Source organism: Saccostrea echinata, unplaced genomic scaffold, assembly GCF_033153115.1.
Source record: "Saccostrea echinata isolate AGI-Se365-2 ecotype Australia unplaced genomic scaffold, CSIRO_AGI_Sech_v1 ptg000029l, whole genome shotgun sequence".
In the NCBI taxonomy this organism is placed as follows: domain Eukaryota; kingdom Metazoa; phylum Mollusca; class Bivalvia; order Ostreida; family Ostreidae; genus Saccostrea; species Saccostrea echinata.
The window spans coordinates 41,334,842-41,358,930 of record NW_026889778.1 but is presented as its reverse complement, the minus strand read 5'-3'; positions in this window follow the sequence as shown (position 1 = coordinate 41,358,930).

The following is a 24,089-nucleotide window of genomic DNA, read 5'->3' as shown; positions in this document are numbered from 1 at the left end:
AAACATAAGTTAAATTCATACTACTAGCCCCCCCCCCCCCCATCAGCATTTTCTAATTTTACTTCTTATTCAAAGAATGTGTTAAAAAATAAAGCAGGAGGAAGTTTTATAACATTTTTGCATTATTTGAAGAGAAGTGGTTGTTTATTTTTACTGCTTTTTAATTTAACTATATAATATTGTTATATTAAAAATATTATTTTTGATTTATTTGTTTGGGGGAGGGGTGGTTAACAGGAATAGCTAGCTAGAGTATATGTCAGAAATTATGTGTTTTTGATAATTATTATTTACTACTAGTTTATGATTTGAAGGTTCCAGCTGTGATAGGGAGGGAGACAACGGTATCCATGCTGCTTCAAGAAAATGTACCAGAGGTATAATTGCCATCTTAATTTATATAACGTATTAACCCAATTTAAGCTTAGAAGTAGCTTCTAAAATTTAACAGGGTCTACTTAATACATGGAACTAGGTAACATTACAGAAACTGTACTTGCATGAAAAACTTTGAATTTCTTAACCCTTTTTTTAACTTAATTTCAGTATGCTGACCACCTCATAAAATTGTTTTTATTTAAATGTAGATTCTACCAATGGAAGAAACAGTGACCTGCATAACCGTAAGTTCTTTGCTCTTAATGAGTTAATGAATCATGGCTGTTATCACAAATCACAAGGACAAATTTTAAAAGCCTTTTAGAACTATTCAAAAAAAAAAAATGGTGTAAAATAGGGGTGAAATGGTTCACCACGGTATCGATTCACCATGGCATTTTTTCTTGGTTAGATAAACAGTGCAAAATCTCTACTTTCGTTTAACAGTCAAAACATTCTAATCAATTTCTTCTAGTCAACTTGCATGTAAATTAAGAGACTAGATTTAGTAAAAGAAAGCATAAAGCAATGTTGAATTTGTTTCCTTCTATCAAAATGTAACACATCAAAATTAATAGTACCAAGACAAAATTATACAAATATGTATTGAAGGAGGTGTATTGTTTCACCCCTAGTGTAAAATATATTTTCCCAGCAGATGCATTCTGTATTAATCGGGCTAATTCACAGGACTGTTAGTGCTTTCGGCTCATGCCTCAGAAATGATACATGTATGAGACCTGTTTACCCATATTGTTGTCTCTCAGTATTTTTTATTAGATTTCAAATTCAAATGTTTGACCTGTATTTGTCTAAGAGTTAGATAAACAGCAATACTATAGCATATTTTTTTTGTTACATTCAGTTTTTCTTTTTTATTTGCTTTGACTTTACTTGTTTAATCATATTTTATTTCTTGTTTCAGGAAGGAATGCAAGATGAGAAACAATCAAAAAAAAGAAAAAAACGAAGAAGAGTACAGCTTGAGGATTTTGTTGAAGAGAATATACAAGCTCCAGAGAATGAAGATGTTATAGAAACTGAAATACCACAAATAGTTAACATAAAGGACAGGTCTTTTGACTTTGATTTTCAAATGCCATTGGAAAATGAGGAGGAATGTTCTGATAATGACCAAGATGTGGAAGAAAATGTTGATCTAGAATTTGCTGATGAAGAAATTTCTGTGCTTCAAGAATCGGTTGTTGAGGCTTTGAATGAAATAGTACCAGATGTGCTGGAGGCACAAGAAGATTCAACTTCCAAAGATTACAGCTCTGAACCTCTCTATGATGGTTGTTCCCAAAAACTTGGCAGTATCATACTTATCATCTGTAGCCTCAGCATTAGATTCAAACTGTCTGATGAAGCTCTAAACCATGTAATCAACCTTTTGTGCCTTGTTTTACCCCCTGCCAACACAATGATTAAAAGTGTGTATGCCTTGAAAGATTACCTAAAAAAGTTTGTTAGTTTTCCTTCCATTCACTATGTATGTTCATGGTGTGGAACTCATGTTGCTAAAGAAGATAAAGTTTGCAAAAATAATCACTGTCTGAAAGATCTTACACAATTAGGAGCCATTGGCTACTTTATTCAACATTCCATTATTGACCAGCTGGCACTTATGTGCAAAAGAGAGTCTTGGCTAAAGAAAGTACAAACTCACAGATTTTTTCACTACAGCAACAAAAAAGAAAAGAACATTTCTGATGTTTATGATGGAACAAATTACAAAACAGCATTCAGAAGTGGTTTCCTTGATAATCCTAATTCTTTATCATTTTCATTTAATACTGATGGTGTTCAAATATTTAAAAGTTCAACTCTGTCTATGTGGCCAGTTTACATGCTTGTTAATGAATTACCACCAACAGATAGGAAACTGAAGGAAAACATTATTTATTATGGATTATGGATAGGATTGAAAAAACCACAAATGTGGAGTTACTTAAAGCCACTGCATCAGGAGATGACCAGATTGGAAGATGGTGTGCTGATGAATGACAAACATGGGAATAACTTTTTAATGAAAGCTACAGTGTTAAATTGTGTCTGTGATCTTCCTGCAAGATGCATGGTTAGTAATAGCATGCAATTTAATGGAAAGTATGGATGCTGGTTCTGCCACCAGCCAGGGCAGACATACACCACCAATAAAGGAGGGCACGTTCACATATATCCGTTTCAAGAAGACAATCCAAAAGGTCCATCTAGAACTGCGGAAAATCTACAGGAGGACGTAAATAATGTTGTAAAGAACATTCATGAACGGAAATCGGATTTTGTAGTGAGAGGAATAAAGGGCCCTTTTTGGTTCATGTTTATGAACCAATTCAATGTGATCCATGGCTTTGTTGTGGATTACATGCATGGAATTTGTGCAGGTGTTATGAAGATGTTGCTAACTTTATGGTTTGATAAACAACACAAGGATGAAAAGTTTTCATCCATAACAAACAAGGTTCTAGTCAGTGACAGATTAAAGTCAATTCAACCAAATTTGCAAATAACCAGACCACCCAGAAGTTTAGACGACATGCCACACTGGAAAACAGCAGAATTCCGTAATTTTCTCTTTCTTTGGAGTTTGCCAGTTCTTGATAACATTTTGCCTAGAGACTACTACTTGCATTTTTCTTTGCTTGTACGTGGCATTTACACCCTCTCTAAAGAGAATATTTCAGAAACAGAGTTGCAAAATGCTGAAATGTGCCTGATCAAATTTGTTGAAAATTTTCAAATTATGTATTCTGAAAGATTTATGTCAATGAATGTCCACCAATTATTACACATTACAGATTCAGTGAGAGCAAATGGACCTTTATTTTCAAACAACTGCTTTGTTTTTGAAGATTTAAATGGCTATATTTTGAAAAACATTCATGGACCAACTGGAGTAGAAATGCAGATTATAAATACAGTTACAAAGATGCAATCTATTCCTACTCTTAAAGAAAAATTCATTGGAGAAGGTTCTTTAGAGGAAACTTTGGTGGAAAATATCTTGCGTCCTAATTTTCTGCATAATAATATTTGTATTGAGGATGGAATTTATTTATTGGGACAAACATGTCCAAAAACTTTGATGCAGGATGAATACTTGGCAGTGTGCAAATTAATTTCCACTTTTTCCCCTGAAGTCACCGAATACAGGAAGATATATATGACTAGGTTGTCTAGTGCTGTGTATGCTGCATCTTATGAACGTTTGAAAAAGCGCAATCAGAGCACAGTGAAATATTCAGATGCTACTGGATCCATACAATTTGGAACTGTGAAAACTTTTGTGCAGGTTATAGATACATTTACTGATGAGACTGTCAATGTTGCTTTGATTGTGCCTCTTTGTTTTGGTGAAAGTGTATCATATTCATCTCAGAAACCATGCCACAGAGTTTTGACTGTCCATAATGCAGATATAATTGCAATACAGATTGACAAGATTTTGAGAGTGTGTAATTTACTTAAAATAGGCAACTCAACATTTGTCACTGAATTTCCAAACAAGTATGAAAAAGACTAAACGTTAATTTATATAGGTAATTCAACATTTTACTTGCTGGCAGATTTTTTGAAATTGAACTTCTGAAAATAGCCATACAATCATAAGATAATATTTTTTATATTCATGCATAAATAGAGAAATAGTTGACCAATTTAAACTTAATGTGGTGTCATGTTGAATCAACACTTGTTTCTTTAAAAATCAGGAAATAAATACATACTATTTAATGCAAATTTCTTGATGACTTATGTTCATGTAACTGACATGTACTGAATATAAGGAATACAAAGAGAAGCAGGTTTATAGATATAAGTTCCCTAAAAAAAGTTAAGATATATTTCCTTTTTTTTAAAAAAGTACATTATTTGAAGAATTAAAAGTATTATTTAAGATAAGAATGTATGAATTGAATTAAAAGGGCTAAGTTGCAAAATTACTAGTAATCTTTTAGCAGTTTTGAGAAACTGCTTGTTTGACTGCTTAAGTTTGTTTAATGCTGAACTGCTAACAGAAATTCTTAGCAGTTTCTTAACCAGTCTCTTAGCAGTTTTAAGGAATGCTAAGACTAAGACTGTTAGGAACTGCTTAAAAACTGCCTAAAAACTTCCAGACTGCCTAATAACTGCTTATAAACTGCTAAAATAAGCAGTTCACTTTGACTTGGGTAATTTCAAGTAGATCAGTTGTGACACATTTACACTATATAATGTGTTCAGGTTACCTACAATTGAATATAACTAGAAGTGGATCAGTTGTGTCTCATTTACTCTAATGTAATATGTTCAGGTTACCTACAATTGAATATTACTTGAAGTGGATCAGTTGCGACTCATTTACTCTAAATACATAATTTAAATAAAATTTCATGAGGCATGTAATTTTATTCTGTACATGCAGGTTTTGTTTGGAGAAATCTACTCAAACTGATTCAAATTATTCTTAAAGGTTTTGTTACAATAGTTACAAAATACCTACAGCATGTACAGTAAAATAATTTTTTTTTTTTTTTAAATTTGACTTGACATATTGTTTGTGCAGAGATGAGCTTATTCAATGATGATCTGTAGTTATAATGAGTACAAGAATACATAAAAAAAAAGGTAATGGTAATTTTTATGAATTACTTTTGCAAAGTAGTTGTACTTGAATTAATAAAATGTAATTTAAATGTAACTTAATAGAAGAAAAAGTCAAATTGATAGTGATTGTAATGTTTTTGCTAATCTTTTTGAAAACTAATATTCATTAAGCAATTAGGCATCATTTGTTTGGCCAGTTCATTCCTTCATAAATTATGAATTTGCCAGAGCCATCCCAGGATTTTCTTTAAAAGGCAGTCAACATGGTCAAAAGTCATGTCAGACAGCAGGCTCCCATCAGATGGGGAAAATCTCTAATAAAACTGGGTGGCGGAAAATCCAATGTAGTTGGATTTTGGTGGCCTAGCTATTTTTGGTTGCCACCTTATTTTTCACCATAAGTGTTTGATAAAATTGTATTTTTGATTACTATCATGCTGTACCTTTAAGTTTTGGGAGATCCAAATCCTGGTGTATATACAAATTGCAGTAAAACATAGGATCTCCCAATTTTCATGTCTTACCTTTGTGTCATTAATAAATGACATATTTACAACTACATTCATTCTTAGTTTTGTATTCTGGCTGAAAAATAACAAAGCTGCGGGAAACAATATGTTTAAAAATTTTCATTCTGAGCATATGGAAGGCATAAAGACAATTATAAACCTGTCACCAGCTAGAACACATAGGACATCCTGACTCATTTTTCGGTCGTCAGTCATACCCATTCGATTGTGACGCTCCAGTTAAAATGATTTTTGTTTGGATACGTCATTTCTTTGTGTTTCAGACTTAAACACGACTCAAAGGTCTTGACGATCAAAGACATACACATTCAAATGGAAGCAAAAAGAAAGGGCTAAAAATAGTCATAACATTTGAAGTACACCAAACCGGAAGAAAGAGCAAAGTTGATGATGGAGGAGACCGCTAAAAAAGGAAAACCATGCACTCATGCCGCTATAAACAGAGATGAAGAGAGTTGTCACTGACAATCCCGCAAGAGAAATCAAATGTCCTAATTAAATAAGTCACAAGAACTTGTTAAACTGTCAGTTTTAAGGGGGTCGACTATGGCAAGCCCTTTTACTATTTATTCGTAAAATATTTTTTTCTTTCAATAAGAGAGATATCTCTTTAGCTTAGAGAGATATCTCTTTAGCTTATAGAGATATCTCTTTAACTAAAAGAGATATATCTTTGACCAAGAGAGATATCTCTTTGATCAAGAGAGATATCTTTATAACCTAGGGAGATATCTCTATAAACAAAAGAGATATCTCTTTTTGCAAGAGAGATATCTCTTTTACTTAGAGAGATATCTTTTAAAGCTAGAAAGATATCTCCTTAAGCTTGAGAGATATCTCTTAAAGTTAGAGAGATATCTCTTTAACAACGTTTCTAAGTTAGAGAGATATATCTCTTTAGATTTTCAAAAAGAGATATCTTTCTAAGTTAAAGAGATATATCTTTTAATGAAAGAGATATCTCTTTTCAAGTTATCCTTAAAATGAAATAATTATTCCTCCCCTATAATACGAAAGCAAGGCTAGACACCACATGGCAGGAAGTGTAATGTATGGTCATGTACTGATGTAGATGATAGATCTCTGTTTAGGTGCGAAACATCTCACGATTTATTATAAATATTCCATGACATTATTATCCATTTTAAAAAATTGTTTATCAATTATAAGATATACATATATAGATGTTGTGTGTTCAAATGCATGACTTAATAATACATGTATGCATTGCCAAAGATTCATCAAATATTCCATGAGGATTTAATTGTAATTAGTTGTAGATCGAAAGGTGAGAATTTATTAATTGACGTGTTGGTAGTCAAACCAGCAATAATTACTTAATTAGATGGTTGTATTATAATTAGCATGGTGTTAAAATAATACATAATTATATGCTATGTATACTTCAAACGGCTTATTCCCCGAACGGCTACTCGCGAAAATCAACATCTAATTATCACACCCAATTAAGGGGCCCTTTAAAGGGTACAGGTAGACTTACCTGTATGAATAAATTACCTGAATTTCAATGCAAAATTTCAGTTCAAAATTAAAGTTACTTTGTAAATATGTTTGAACTGTGAATATCAAGGAACCATTTTACATTAGAAATACAATAAATAAAATGCCTGAATGAAGATACATGAGAAGGAGTTCTTGCCTTGAGCAACAATTTTTAAAGAGTGAATTGTTGATGAAATAAAGAAAGTGTTCATTTTTAAAAATATTTTTTTTAAACATTTTTATCTTATTCCTATTGAAAAGCATTCTTCCAAAAGCTGCATTTCTATTGGGTAAAAAATTAAATTAATAATTAATTAATAACAGTTTTGGCAAAAACATATGACACCACAGAAAAGTGGCAATAACTTCTAGGCACAAATTTTCAGGGGGGGGGGCTGCCCCCCCCCCCCCCCTGTTTAAAACATAAACAAAATTAATTTTGAAAATGTTTACTGAAAGGCTGTCCTACCCCCACACACTCTTTTCGTGTGGCAGTTAAGTCATGGAGATTAAGTAATGTATTTTAAAAAAAGTTGAGAAAAAGTTGGACCCGCGGTTCAAAAAATTCCCCATCAATTGTATTTAACAGTTTGAAAAAAATATCAATAAAGGTACAATAATATTAAAAGTGCAATAATACAAAGCAATGTATAAAATATGTTTTAATAATATTTTGAAATTTGTTCGTTTAAATTTATTTATTAAATATTGGGGTTTTTAAAAATATTTTTTAATGAAAAAAAATTAAATTTCATTTTTTTATTTATCAATTATTGGTTATCCAGGTAAATACAGGTAAATCTACCAGTACCCCCTTCAAGGGCCTCTTAATTGAGTGTTATAATTACTTGTTGTTTTTTGCGAGTAGCCGTTCGGGGAACACAGCCTTCAAACACAGTTCAAACACAATTATATGTCTCTGCTACAAATATAATCTCCTTGAATTAAAAAAAATGTTTCAAAAAATATCAAAATTTACACCATATAACATGTTTAAAATCTAAAAATCTAAAATTTTGTTAAACGAACTTCAGTAGGCTAGCACATATTTGTACAACAATTGGGGGCGAACCATCTCAGCGCGAAACGGAATTGGTGCGAAACATCGCAGCGCGAACCATGCTTAGGTGCGAAACATCCCGTTACCTGGAAGAGATTCAGCATGCTCAATCCCAGAATGAAGAATGTAGAAAGAAATGCTAAATCCCTTGCTTGAATCAACAAAAGGATACTGACTACTTCGTTGATAAACATGCTAAAGTCTTTATATTCAGGAAAACGAAAGTAGGCTAGCAATAATCTCAACTGCGATGAACCGAATTTTCTCAGCTTTTGAAATAATCAGCTGTTTCTAATTATATATCTAGATGCACAGGTGATTGGGGACAGGACCCCCGCCCCCGCCCCCCCCCCCCCAACCAGGCCCCGGCGTTGCAACGATTTCAAAAGGCGGGGGGGGGGGGGGGTAGCAACTTCTAAAAAAAAACATTAATGGCTCCCTGAATTATTTTTCATGATTTTTTAAAGCATTTGTTGATGTATAATGCACTATAAAAATTCACAATTGATGCAATAAGCTATACATGTATATGTATTCAGAGTCATATATGTCTCTGGTATCTGATGTATCCCCCCCCCCCCCCCAAAAAAAAAAAAAAAAATTATATCATTGGTACATTTTTATACATGGCTTATTAATGCATTAATTGTGAATTTTTATAGTGCATTTATACATCAACATGTATGCTTAAAAAAATAAATAAAAAAATATCTTGGGAAGCCCAAAATTTTAGAGGGTGGGGGTGGGTTGTGTTCCTGTTCCCTTGAAGCACCTGCAGTTTAATTATGTACATTTTATCTCTTGTCTTTTATACAGTAAGCTGAACTCTGATTGATTGCAAAGATCAATAATATGCGCTAGTCATTATCCTTCAATAAATCGCACAAAAAATTAACAAATTTATTAATAAATAAATTTAGTCAAACTAAAATTAGATCTTTATTCCACTCCAACAAGATTGCTACACATTGGTGATTGTGATCTAGTTGGATCTAATTTTAATTTTTTCTGCTCTCACTAAAGGAAAGGGATCAATGCATTCTTTGATTTTGATGCAAATTCTATTGTGTGAAATGGAAATAAAAATTATAATAATGGATTTCCAAGTCATAATTGCAACACTTCTTTTATGGAAATCTATAGCTTGAACTTCTTTTTTTAAGAAGTTTAAAAATTTGCCTTAGCAGAATAAAAATACTTTCCTTGTCATCTGAAATGTAGGAGAATATAGGTACCCCTTAATCTTCAGAATTTTTATGCCCCCGCCATAAAATGGTCTGGGGGACATATAGTGTTACCCTGTTCCGTCATTCCGTCATCATTTATCTCGGCAACAGTTGTACACATTCAACTCAAATTTGATATATGGATATGTCATAGGAATACGCAGGTCAAGTTTGAATTTGGTCATGGTATTGACAGTTATCCCCCTTGAACTTGGAAAAGATTTAAAAATTCTCAATTTCTAATTATTATCTTGACAATTATTATTGTTCGTGTCGTTGGTCATTTTTAGTGCTTTGTATAAATTTCCATCCGTGACCTTGTGACTTAGGATATACAGTGTTGTTGGTTTTTAGTGCTTTATATATATATATATATATATATATATATATATATATATATATATATATATATATATTATATATTTCTGTATTGGTTGCACATCCGAATATATAATTCTGAGAAAATCCTATAGTCTTGCTTCTGTTATTTCCCACAGTCATAAAAACAAAAGATAATTGAAAATGAAAACAAAAGGAGAAAGTGGAATATACTATATTTAGAACAAAACATATACAAAATTGCATAAATTGCCAATCTGTATAATACTCGCTTTAAACGCACCTTTGAATGAACAAACATCGGTAATAAATTTTAATCTCCAGTAGTATATATATATATATATATATATATATATATATATATATATATATATATATATATATATATATATATATATATATATATATATATATATTAGGGATGTCAACGAGTACCCGGTTAACCGGGTACTCGATCGAACGTCCGAGTATCGAATACTAAAAATGGTACTCGGTTACTCGGATGTGTATTTTTTCTTATTTCAAGGTACATATTTTTAAGGTCTTCCGCTCCAGGCGGAAGACCTTCTACTGATTCTGATGGTTAAGATTATTCTTATTATTCTTTTTTTTTTTCCTAGACGCCAACTTTGAGACCTCATATCTTGCTCATTTCTCAATGGATTTTGCTCAAATTTCCAGGGTTTAAAGACGTTACAAAATTCTATCAGAATGTTGTCAAACATTTCAAAAACCCACTTCCGCTTTTGGGTTATCTCCCTTTAAATGAAAATTTAGTAGGCTTCATTTCCAGACAAAGGCTCAGAGACTACTGAAGCTGGAGTAGAAATTCTACCGAATTTAAATAATAGAAGCACTGAAGTTGTGCACATCGGTTTTTGTTTTTCAATTTCTGTATTCAAAATGGCGCTAGAGAGGGGTCAAAAATTAGAACGCCAAAAAGAGCGAAAATTTACGCATATTTTACTTTTTATCTTCTAAACTAAAAATATTTTGATAAAACATGTACAATAAAAGTTGTGCACAATTTTAAGGCCTTTCATTTGAGACCACTAAAAAGGGTCTGGCCCCTAAGATTAGGGATCTGGGGCCCTTTAAAGTTTTTGCTTTATAACTCAAAAGCGGTAAATATTTCGAAATAGCTGCCGTAATTAAAGTTGTTATTTAACATCTTATTGATCTCAAGAAAATGTTATTTTGTTTGAGTCTTGTGTTCTAAATGAGCTAGAAGCATAACTCATATACAGGTAAGTGTTTTCATTCAGCAAATAAACAAGAGCTCTTCATGCGTGTAATTAAAATAAACTTACTATAAATAATAAACCTTGCTATATTAGATGCTAATATTCTTAGAATCAGGTTTTTGAAGTATTTTGTGCTTTATTTCCAAATTATTTACTGACAACTTTCCCTTTTATTTCGTTTGTTTTCAAATTTGGATAAACCACTCTACTAAACAGGGAAAAAAAGATAACCTTTTCTTCTTATCATATAAAAACAAACAATAAAGTTAGAAAATAAAGCAAAACTTTAAACATAGACTATTCACAGCCATTAAGTACACGCCTTTTACATTCACCTCGTGTGTTTACAATTATGTAACCCCTCCCTTGATAGCGCGTGGCAAAGGAGGTCACCGAGGATCAATCGGCGTGTGAACCAGCGACCTAAGGTCATACACAAAACAAACCATAGAATGGCCATTCCAAATACATTTTAACTAAGTGATGAGTGGATAAATATGTTGAATCTTTCAGATTATTTCATATCTTTGATTAAGTCGCTAGTACATTTCAATTTATATTTTATTCGCTCAATTACAAGAAAGTTGCATATTTATTCTAACTTATAAACATTGCATTGTTGAGATAATTGCGCGTTGTGGAAAATTACTTTAAAATCATTTCGAATCTTTCAGATGATTCCGTCTTACTGTTTAATTATCACTCGCTCGTTTTAATCAGCTAGTCTTAACTGCCTTTCACTTATTCACTTCAAATTCAATGCATGTTGAATGCCGAAAAGACCACTTTCTTTGCGTATTAAAGAAACAGTTTATTTATCTCTCTTATGTTATTATTTAACGAGTTGCTATTTCTTTCATGAACATTAAACAGGATGTATATAATTAAAAACGATAATTGTATGTAGAGGTCAATTTTTAATTGTCAGGAAAATCGAAAATAAAATTAAGTACTTTTGAGTCTGTATTATTTTCTTCCTAACTTACAATATTATTGCATACAAAATACTAGGTCGGACGCATGTAACTTAACCGCCTCAATATTTCACTTGTATTTGAAAATTCTATCGAGCGTCGAATGAATTTTACCCGTTCAAAAGTGTACCAAAAAAAACCCCTTCCTATGCAGTTTTCTTTGGGAATCAATTGGCTTAGATAGTCTACTCCGACATGTGTTGACAAAACTCACGCAATGAGAAGCCATACATTTCAAACTTGTGACCTCTTGGTCAGTGCATGTGAAGATTACGCATGGCAGTTAGTGTCTGGAAAACGAAGTATGTTTTATAAGTGATTTGACAGGTTAAGATTTGTTCTCATTCCAAATTAAATACAAACACAAACCCTTTATTTTCTTTGTTATTTTATATCAGTTATATCAGATAGATTGTTTTAAAAACGTGTTGTTTAGGAAGATTAATCTTATGCATTTGTTTTATTTCATCTAATAAATTGAATTTAGCCATGACACAAATTATTGGTACATGCATGTAAGTACGCGTAAATGCGATTTGATTTGTTTATGCGGAAGAGCGCCCAAAATAAATACACTTCGAACTCTGGAATTTCCCTATTTTACTGTTTAAATCATAGGTCCACTCAGCTGACGAATTGTTTTAATAACGGTAATAAATTATATTCAAGTCCTGGCTAGCGATCGTTACGGTTGGTGACATTGCGATTAAACAGGTCGATACTAAGGTACTAAGATACTAATGGGTGTATATATTTTCACCTAATATGTTTTCATTGAGTGTTTTCATAAGAAGTAAATTGCTGGAGGATATCATGTTCTCCCTGATCACATCGATAGCGTGTAGAAACAGAGGTATATGAACACACGCTTTTGTGTACAAAGCAAACGTGTAAACCAAAAGGATGGGGAAAAAACGACGAAATAAAAACATTTCTCTATTAACTGAAATTATTGTCTTTATACAGATAAAAATAAATGATTATCCGCCTGAGAACATGTGAAAATTATACCCAAATACAATGTAACGAAGGATTTTGGGTTTAATCCCGAGTACACAATTATAGCAATGATGTGTACATGTACATGCAGAATACCTCTTTTTTTATCCTTCGTCCATGTGTTCCTCCTTAACGGAAAAAATTATCAGTAAATTATATCATACCGAACGAGGTTGAAAAATGCCGAACTTTATTTCTTAAAATTAACAGCAATTATCCGACTTTTCTCATATCACTGTAAAAATGCCGTAAAAACTAAAACCGTCTGGTTTGACTTTGTCAACGCGTTTTAGATCGGGTTTGAGATTTTTATTAAATGTCTGGAGTATTTCGCTTATTCTGCAAGTCCGTATAATGAAAGAAAACACTGACAGATTAAGAGGAGGTTCAGGGGCCTGCCCCCCACTGGCGGATTTAAGTGGGGCTTGGGGGCGCACGCCCCCCCCCCCCTAAAATATTCAAAATATGACATGACTTATATTAATAATGCCATACTTTGGTTTTATAATTAATGGTCAATTAAAAAATGGTAATTTTATTTTATGACCAAGTATCGGTTTTCTTAAAAATCAAGTCTGAAAACCTTGCATTCCCTAGGCTATGAATATTATCTCATAATTATTCAGAGCGGAAAACGTCTCCCGATTTCGTTTGAAGGGTAGACAGCACTTGTCAATTTCCTATGATGATGCAAAGAAAAATACTGCAATATTTAAAGGCTGGTCGAAGGTAAATGACATTCGGCAAACCTCGGCTGATTCCGGCACCTTCATCCAGATGAGGTACGAATCGGCCGAGGTGTGCCGAGTGAGGTAAATAAATGAATTTAAAATCATCAGGTCTACGTTACAAACCTATCCACTGATTGATGTATTTATTTATCAAATGGTGTAACTATGCAGTAATTTACTTACATAGATACAAGACTTTTTTTTAACGTCAGGATATAGGTTAGGATGGTCACAGACGAGTGTAACTTCGACCACCTGGTTAATTTCGACTGTTCATAAATACCTTAAAATAATTTGTTTATAACCCATTATAGTGTACACACATCTATTTTATGCAGAAAGAAAATGCATTTTTCATATACAAATCAATGTTGATAATAATAGGCGAAATTTATTTCTTTACTGGAAAATTACATCCAAGAAGAAACTTTATTGCCCGAAAAATTACGGACGAGTATTTTTAAACCATTGCGGGGAATTATCAGTTTATCACCTCTAAAAATATCTTGTGTATACAGAAAGACACAGTGGATATTCCTGGCGTGAAATTTATCAACTATGTTTAAATTTGCAACTTAAATTCATACCTTTTAAATTTATAGTATTTAGTTTTTACAAATAAAATGCAAATCAGCTGAACAGAAATCGGCCGAAGTTACCCTTTGCATGAATACGGCGTCAGCAGGTAACTCAGTTCGACCAATGAAAATGACGCAATGCTATTTGTTACCAGAAAAAAATCATGACCACCATCCGTATAAAAAAAACTTAAAAAGTATTAGGATAAGTATTATGTACAAAAATACTCCGTAGAAACTAGTTCTATAACCGTGAAAAAAAATCATCTGTTTTGTTTACATGCGGTTTAGATGCCTGCGCATATATATATTTGTAGCATGCCTTGACAAATCGGTAAATTAGTCTCTAGGCACCTGGTGCACTTAATGTCTTCAAATTAGGTACATTTTGAAAATTGCTTTTTTTTCTTTTTGTCAGCATTTTTTCACAATCTTTTATGTTTTACAACAGAATAATTTAAATTAATATATATGTATTTTTTTAAATTAGAGATGACGCGAATAATTTCATTTATATTTGCACATCGATCGAAAATACCCCGTGTGCAGTTGAAGTTACCCAACACACATATCTCGTAAATCGAACACATTTATTTTATATCATGACGAATAATACATATAACACAATGTAATCTGAACAATAAAAGGTATTCCGAAGGAAAAATAATCCAGTAAATGTTGAGCGTAATACATGTAATAGGGACTGACATACTTGAACAAAAAATTTAATAAATCAATTTATAATGTGGCTTTGGGCCCCTACCCTGACACAAAACTGGTCGGGCCCCCTTTTCAAGATTCCTGTTTCCGCCACTGAAAAAGAATGTGTTGTTCTCTTGGATATCGATATCTGAATTATGTTTTATTTAAACACCTAGTCTAATATATCATGGGCGCCAATAATAGGACGATTATTTGTTTTTTAAAATAAAGTGGTTCTTACAGATGTTAAAAAAACCTTATAAACGGCTAAATTATTATTTAATTCATCTACAACAAATGTTAGTTTAGTTCTTTGCTTTCATAATCTAATTTTTATAAATTAACACGAAAGTCGTGCGATCGTATACAAATACTCAGAAGCAATCTTTCATATTTAATGAACGTATAGGTGAATAAATTTCCTCTCATCACTATACGTAAACCCCCATCCTCGAAATAAATAGAATGTTTTCCTTCGCAGTCGGTTGGTTTTACCAGGTACATGTCAGTACAAGTGAGGATGGAGCTTTATAGAAGCAGGTGATGAATTCCGAGAGAAAGGCACTGCCTATTTTATATACATGTACATTCTTAGGGACCTGGTTTTCTGAACCGATTTCACTGTTATTCAAAGACCTAGCTAGAAATTCTCTCTCTCTCTCTCTCTCTTTGAAATGCAGGCCCGTCGATTGTAAAAAAAAAGACAAAATAATTTCAATTTTTAATAAGTATCTCATCTCCCAAGCCAAAGACCCAAGTAAGCTTTTGCTGTTCATAATTCTTCATCTTTGTTTGCTATCTTGGTGTATATAAGCATTATCGTCGTTGTTGTTCTAAAGCTACTCGTAAATTTTTCTCATTTTTATCTTATCAAGAACCACTGGACCATAACAACGAAAATTAACACAGAATATTTTTGGTCAAGTTTTGTTCAAATGAAGGGTCACATCCTCTTTTAACGGATACATGTAGAAAAAATTAGATGGGGTCCAGGCGCAGATCAAGGAATTTTTTTCCACGGAGGGGGGGGGGGAGGGGAGGGGATCCCAATAAAAAAAAAATTTCAACCCAGAAATTTCTTGACGAGCCAAAAAAAAAAAAAAAAAAAAAGAAACTCTTTTCCCAAACGTGAAAACCTATTTCGTGTGTGTGTTTGTGTGTGTGTATGGGGGAGGGGGGGGGCGTTGACTTTTAAAGCTTCATACCTAAGACTTTTCATACCATTTTAACACAGATCCGCGTTTTCGAGGAAGGGTCCGTGTTTTCTAAGGGGGGGGGGGCATGGTCACTTTTACTTGTTAGCTCACCTGAGCTGAAAGCTCAAGTGAGCTTTTCTGATCACCCGTTGTCCGTCGTCCGTCCGTCTGTCTGTCCGTCCGTCCGTCTGTAAACTTTTCACATTTTCAACTTCTTCTCAAGAACCACTGGGCCAATTTTAACCAAACTTGGTACAAAGTATTCTTGGGGGAAGGGGAGTTTAAAGTTTTAAAACAAAGGACCAAGTCCCCTTTGAAGGGGAGATAATCAAGAAAAGACAAAAATAGGGTGGGGTCATTAAAAAATCTTCTTCTCAAGAACCACTGGGCCAGAAAAGCTGAAACTTACGTGGAAGCATCCTGGGATAGTGAAAATTCTAAATTGTTAAAGTCATGACCCCCGGGGGTAGGGCGAGGCCACAATAGGGAATCCAAGTTTTACATTGAAATATATAGGAAAAATCTTTAAAAATCTTCTTCTCAAGAACCACTGAGCCAGAAAAGCTGAAACTTATGTGGAAGCATCCTGGGGTAATGTAGATTCTAAATTGTTCAAATCATGACCCCTGGGGGTAGGGCGAGGTCACAATAGGGAATACAAGTTTTACATTGAAATATATAAGAAAAATCTTTAAAAATCTTCTTCTCAAGAACCACTGAGCCAGAAATGCTGAAACTTATATGGAAGCATCCTGGGGTAGTGTAGATTCTAAATTGTTCAAATCATGACCCCCGAGGGTAGGGCTGGGCCACAATAGGAAATACAAGTTTTACATTGAAATATATAGGAAAAATCTTTAAAAATCTTCTTCTCAAGAACCACTGGGCCAGAAAAGCTGAAACTTATGTGGAAGCATCCTGGGGTAGTGTAGATTCTAAATTGTTCAAATCATGACCCCGGGGGTAGGGCGAGGCCACAATAGGGAATACAAGTTTTACATTGAAATATATAGGAAAAATCTTTAAAAATCTTCTCAAGAACCACTGGACCAGAAAAACTGAAACTTATGTGGAAGCATCCTGGGGTAGTGTAGATTCTAAATTGTTCAAATCATGACCCCCGGGGGTAGGGCGAGGCCACGATAGGGAATACAAGTTTTACATTGAAATATATAGGAAAAATCTTTTAAAATATTCTTCTCAAGAACCACTGAGCCAGAAAAGCTGAAACTGATTTGGAAGCATCCTGGGGTAGTGTAGATTCTATATTGTTCAAATCATGACCCCCGGGGATAGGGCTGGGCCACAATAGGAAATACAAGTTTTACTTAGAAATATATAGGGAAAATCTTTAAAAATCTTCTTCTCAAGAACCACTGAGCCAGAAAAGCTGAAACTTTTTTTGGAAGCATCCTGGGGTAGTGTAGATTCTAAATTGTTCAAATCATGACCCCCGGGGGTAGGGCGAGGCCACAATAGGAAATACAAGTTTTACATTGAAATATATAGGAAAAATCTTTAAAAATCTTCTTCTCAAGAACCACTGGGCCAGAAAAGCTGAAACTTATGTGAAAGCATCCTGGGGTAGTGTAGATTCTAAATTGTTCAAATCATGACCCCCGGGGTTAGGGTGAGGCCACAATAGGGAATACAAGTTTTACATTGAAATATATAAGAAAAATCTTTAAAAATCTTCTTCTCAAGAACCACTGAGCCAGAAAAGCTGAAACTTATGTGGAAGCATTCTCAAGTAGTGTAGACTCTAAATTGTTCAAATCATGACCCCGGGGATAGGGCGGGGCCACAATAGGGGGAATCTCAAGTTTTACATTGAAATATATAGGAAAAATCTTTAAAAATCTTCTCAAGAACCACTGGACCAGAAAAACTGAAACTTATGTGGAAGCATCCTGGGGTAGTGTAGATTCTAAATTGTTCAAATCATGGCCCCTGGGGGTAGGGTGGGGCCACAGTAGGTATTACAGCGGGGGAAGTCTGGTAATGAACAGCATGGCCAAAGTTACTCAGGTGAGCGATGTGGCCCATGGGCCTCTTGTTTAGTATATACATTTAACTGCCCCCAACCCCCTCTAGATCCGCGCATGGGGTCATTTGAAAATAGTATTCTCAAGAATCCCTGGACTAGAATGAGAAAATTACCAACATAGCATACATTCATTTTTTTTTTCAAATATTGATTCCAGGGAGAAGGTTTGGGCCGGAAAGAGTGTTCATAATTTAACAAAGGAATTTATATATTCCCCCAAACGAAGTGTGTGGGTTTGGGGTGGGGGTGTTTTGAGTCTTTTGGAATCACACTGTCCGTCTGCCTAGCTGTCCGTCTGTACGTGATAGTTCGCCAAGGATATTATAACTTTGTTATGAAGAAACTGGAAGGTCATACTTGGTACAAAGATTACTAATGATCCGAAGGTGTGTCATGGTTTTGATCCAACATCATTCCAGCAAGTTCAAGGTCATTGGAAAAATTTAGCAAGTATCATACTTGATACAGAAATTGCTTATGACAAAATTAAAGGGTTTGACACGACTTTCATCCAAGGTCATTCCTGTAAGTTAAATGGTCACTGACAGAAAACTGTAAGATTACTGTATGTGTTATAACTTTTGAAGCTCATACTTGGAACAAAGATTGCTTATGATCCACCGGTTTGAGATAACATAGTACTAGACTGGCAGAAGAAGTGGCAAAATTCGTGCCTGGATTATAAATTTATAAGGGGTTGGAGGAACACAGGAAACTTTTTCTCAGATTGCTTGAGATGGGTTTTCCTGACCTTGAACAAAGGTTTTTTCGGCAAGTTCAAGGTCACTGGCAGATAAATATTATTTTTTTTTCCACATGCTATAACTTTGTTATATAAAATCACTGGAAGCTTTTACTTGATACAGAGATTGTTTATGATCCAAGAATGTGTTTTGACCTTGATCCAAGGTCTTTCTGGCAAGTTCAAGGTCACTGACAGAAGAGTGCAATATTCTTTTTCAGGTATATCTTTGTCATTGGGTATCACTGGAAGCTCATAATTTGTTCAAAGGTTGTTTTTGACCTTAACATAGGTCATTTAGGCAAGTTCAAGGTCACTGATATAATAAATGTAAAATTCAATAAGGTCTAGTCGCCCAAGTGGCGCAGTGGTAAGAGTGTCTGCTCTTGAGTCGTGGATTATGGAGTTAATCCTTACGTCGCAGGTTTGAATCCCACTGTGGGACGCAGAGACTGATCCTTCGGATGAGACCGTACAAACTGAGGTCCCGTCTGGCAGTAGGTGCTGACACGAAAAAGATCCCTCACTGCTAAATGGCCATGTGTGCCGAGTATAGGTCAAAATTTGCAGATCTCCATCGGCAAATGGTGGCGTCTCCATATGATTGAAAAATTCTCGAAAGGGACGTTAAACAACATACAAACAAATAAACAAAAAAGGTCTATACTTTTGTAATAGAAAAAATTGCATGCATTTGCATTTCACTGAAAAGATGATAAATATATCATCCAGAGTGTGTAATGGCCTTGACTTAAATTCGAGGTCACTTAGAATATGATGTTTTGGATGAATAGTCTGAAAGAATACGTGACTGTGATTTTTTTTAATGTCGGTGACATAAAGATGGTGTTTGCTCTTAACAAGCTGCAGAATGTGTCATGGCTTGACGCAAAGTTATTTGGACAAGTTCAAGTTCACTGACAGGGGAATTTAACATTCCTTTACTGTCTTTCTACTGTTGAAACATTGAAAGTTGATGCCCCTTACAGGATTGTTTATAACCTTTAAATGTTGCATGACCTTGACTTAAGGTCGCTCTGTCCTGTCCGGAGCTCCGACGGAAGACCTATTCGTTGCATTGCAACGAGCTGGCTCTAGTTTTCAAAATCTTATTTAAAAAAAAAACAACTCAAATACATGTTTGCATACGGGTAATTAGCGTGTTGTCATCTACCCATGTAAACACCCGTTATCGCCTATGGCTGTGTATATGAAGTAATTAGTGACCAATCACCTGGTACACAGCTGTCCTCACAGGTCTATTGTGGTCCTTAATTTTTTTTTATTGCTTCAATGATTGTTTTTTCAGTGAACATCGATTAATATGGTCTATTATTTATAAATTATTTAGTTAATATACGGCAGCGAAATCGGACGTGCATAAAAATGCATGCCGCTACCCACTTCAAAATAAGTAAAGATTAATAAAAAATGTTTAAAGTCAGTTTCCATAGTAAGTTGAAAAAATATTAGACTAGCTATCCAAACAACGTCCGTTCCTCCTCTTTCGCTAGTATAATCATCACAAACCTGCGTAACAGATTGTCCTCCTTTTGCGTTGATGAAATATAGATCTTAAACAAGAACTGTAAACCATTTGTAATTTTTGATGTATTTATTGCGTCATTTGTGTTTATTTAATAAATAAATTTAGTACTAAATATCATTTCCGTTGGACTCCATGTTTATATACATTCATAAAACGTGATAAAACAGCTCTGGAGTTTATATACATTCATAAAACGTGACAAAACAGCTCTGAAGTTTAACAAATTAACAATTAAAAATTAACAAACTTGTATTTACATTTTTACCGAGTACCCGGGTACTCGATCGGAAAAACGTCCGAGTAACCGATTATCAAAAATTGACCGATCTGACATCCCTAATATATATATATATATATATATATATATATATATATATATATATATATATATATATATATATATATATATATATATATATATATATATATATAAATTTAAGTTTACTTAAATTTTTTATTGTAATCAATAAGTGTCCTCCTTGAATGTTCAAGTCTGAAATATTGTACAGTGATGTATTATAATGGTCATTTTGTTTCATGTTTTAGGAGAGGCAGAGATTGACCAATCAAAATCAAGCAATTAAAATTCTGGCCACGCGGTGCGTCACTCTGCCTCTTCTCCCACCTACAGCCTTGGAGGACGGACGTTTTTTCAAGTTTGTTATTTATTTTATCAAGTATTTGGTGAGTAAAATTATTTTATCATGTCTTCAATGGGCAAAACTTCGGTTGTCATTCTTGGTCATTCAATTGTGCGTCGTTTTCACGAATTCTTGAAACATGGTGATGACATTAGATATTCTGCAAATCTTGGTCTGGAAAAAACGCATTCCGTTTTGTACAGGGGTGTGGGTGGAAGGAAGGTTCGTGATATAATATCTAAGGATATGGAGAGTGTATTTGCTTTAGGTCCCGAGGTAGTTGTTTTAATGATCGGGGAGAACGACATCGTTCCCAGTACAGATCCTACATTGTTGGCCGCAGAAATTGAAACTATGGTATCGGTGATGCATCGCCGCTATAATGTTGCGAAAATAATTGTTTGCAAATTATTGCCAAGATTTAAGGTTAATTTCGATTACAATGATGTAGCAGACAAAGTGAATGAAATACTGAGAGATGCATTGCCATCACTAGGTTATTGTGTATTTTGGGAACACGGGAATTATTTTGTTTCTCCCCGGGACGGAGATTGTAGTCGGAAATTTGTATCCGACGGAGTTCATCTGAACAAACAAGGGAATGTACAGTTATATAGGAGTATAAGGGTAGCGTTAATTTCAGTGAGAAAATAGATTTTCGAGAAAATGTAACAAGATTGTCACTTTTATCCTTTCTTCAAAATCATTTGGATACGGTACATGTAACAAAATTAAATTTGGCAGTTTTTATAAATTAATTATTTAATTACAGTGTATTATAAAAAAAAAAAAAAAAAAAAAAAAAAAAAAAAAAAAAAAAAAAAAAATTAAATCTGCTTATCAGATATTGGCTTGCCAATCATTGCCTTTTTTCACTTTAATTTCAACCTTTACGTTGAAATTCATTATTAAAAATTTTGTGACTTTTACAGTACTATAGGCATGACCTAATTAAGTATGTGTTTCAGGCATTCAATGTGCTTGCCAGTTTAAACCCGTTTGGGGTTTTTCATTTTAGTTTCAACTTTTACCCTGGCGATTTTTCCATCGATTTTATTTGATTTATCTAGGAATATATTTTAATTAATGCGTTCCGGATTTATCCTTTTTTCTGTGAAGGAAAATCGTTGGAGAAATGTCTGCCAATTTGTTTGTTACGGTATTAGTTGATTACTAAAACTGTTTAATTTTACGGTACTCTAGGCAAGGCCTAAGTACAAGTTTCAGGCAGTCTTTTGTACTTGCCATTTTGTACCCGCTTGGGTTTTTTCGTTTTAGTTTCAGCTTTTACCCTGGCGATTTTTCCATCGATTTTATTGATTTATCTAGGAGTGTATTTTAATTAATGCGTTCCGGATTTATCCTTTTTTCTGTGAAGGAAAATCGTTGGAGAAATGCCTGCCAATTTGTTTGTTACGGTATTAGTTGATTACTAAAATTGTTTAATTTTACGGTACTCTAGGCAAGGCCTAAGTACAAGTTTCAGGCAGTCTTTTGTACTTGCCATTTTGTACCCGCTTGGGTTTTTTCGTTTTAGTTTCAGCTTTTACCCTGGCGATTTTTCCGTCGATTTTATTTGATTTATCTAGGAATATATTTTAATTAATGCGTTCCGGATTTATCCTTTTTTCTGTGAAGGAAAATCGTTGGAGAAATGTCTGCCAATTTGTTTGTTACGGTATTAGTTGATTACTAAAATTGTTTAATTTTACGGTACTCTAGGCAAGGCCTAAGTACAAGTCTCGGGCAGTCATTGTACTTGCCATTTTGTACCCGCTTGGGTTTTCGTTTTAGTTCCTTAATTATCCTTTTTTTCTGAGAAATCGTTCGGAAAATGAATGTCTGCCAATTTGTTTGTAGCGGTATATTTGTTGTTTATTTAAATTCCGTTCTGTACTCGCTGTCCCTTTTTGACATTCATGTATCATGCACACGTTTTGTTTCATCAATGATTCACGGTTTTATTGGTGTGCATCAGCACTTAGATTTATCGTTAAATATGCCTACTAAGCTACTCGTTTTGAATTGTGGCTTAATAATTATAAATAATAATAAAAAAAAAACAAAAAAAAAAACAAGTTCTACATTTTAGGTTTATTGCTTATAGATGCTTTATATAAAAGTATTATTTTGAGTGTTTGGACGGCGTTTCTTTGTGAATTAAATCTGCTTTGATTATTTTAGGACCACCATGTTCAGTTTTATTGCTTGTTTGAAAAACAATTAACAATGCGTAGTTGTCTTTGGTAAAGGCACTACAGCCTACTTTGGGATTTGACACGGTACGAGGTAAATCGACTTCAAAAGTGGTGATTTATTACTGATGTCAGCGTTCTGTTTATGTGGCTGCTAGTCCTTACTGACCAGCAGCAGTTCCAGAGAAGTTGATTAATGGCTTCTGCAGTCGCTCGATGGGTGGTGTGATTGCTAGTACAGTAGTGCGGGAAATGTCGGTCTGTTTCAGAACAATACTGGTTCTATTCTTTATTGTGATATTTCCGGGATAAATTTTGTCATCAACTGTAATAGGTACAGGGTGTAATTTAACGGAAAGTACGGAAAGTGACTGTTGGAAAAAGTCTCAGGTTAGACAACTTTCAAGTTGGTTTTATCACATGTACACTTTGTATTCCATGCATTCAAGTGGTTATACAATCATTACAATGTATTTTTAAGTATTAACATGCTCATATGCGTGGTCATAGTACCTGTATATCTTATCTGACTCATGCAGTTCCGATCAATTGACATTTAGGCCTGTATTATGTTAAATATTGGAAATGTACTTCTGCCTCAATTTTACAATTCTATAGGTTTACCAACATTATGCCAGCAGCCCAAAACAAGTCAGGCGAAAAGACCACACCATGGCCAAAAGGAAACAAGAGGTCCCACCACCACTGATGCTGTGGCAAGCGATACCAGCACTCCATCCCTCGGTGTACCTCCTGAAACCTTGGCTGCATTAACCCAAACCATAACAAAGTCAGTCACGGAGAACATGTTAGCAGAGATAAAACCATTGCTACAACATCAGGGGAGTATCTGTTCATAATATGGGGG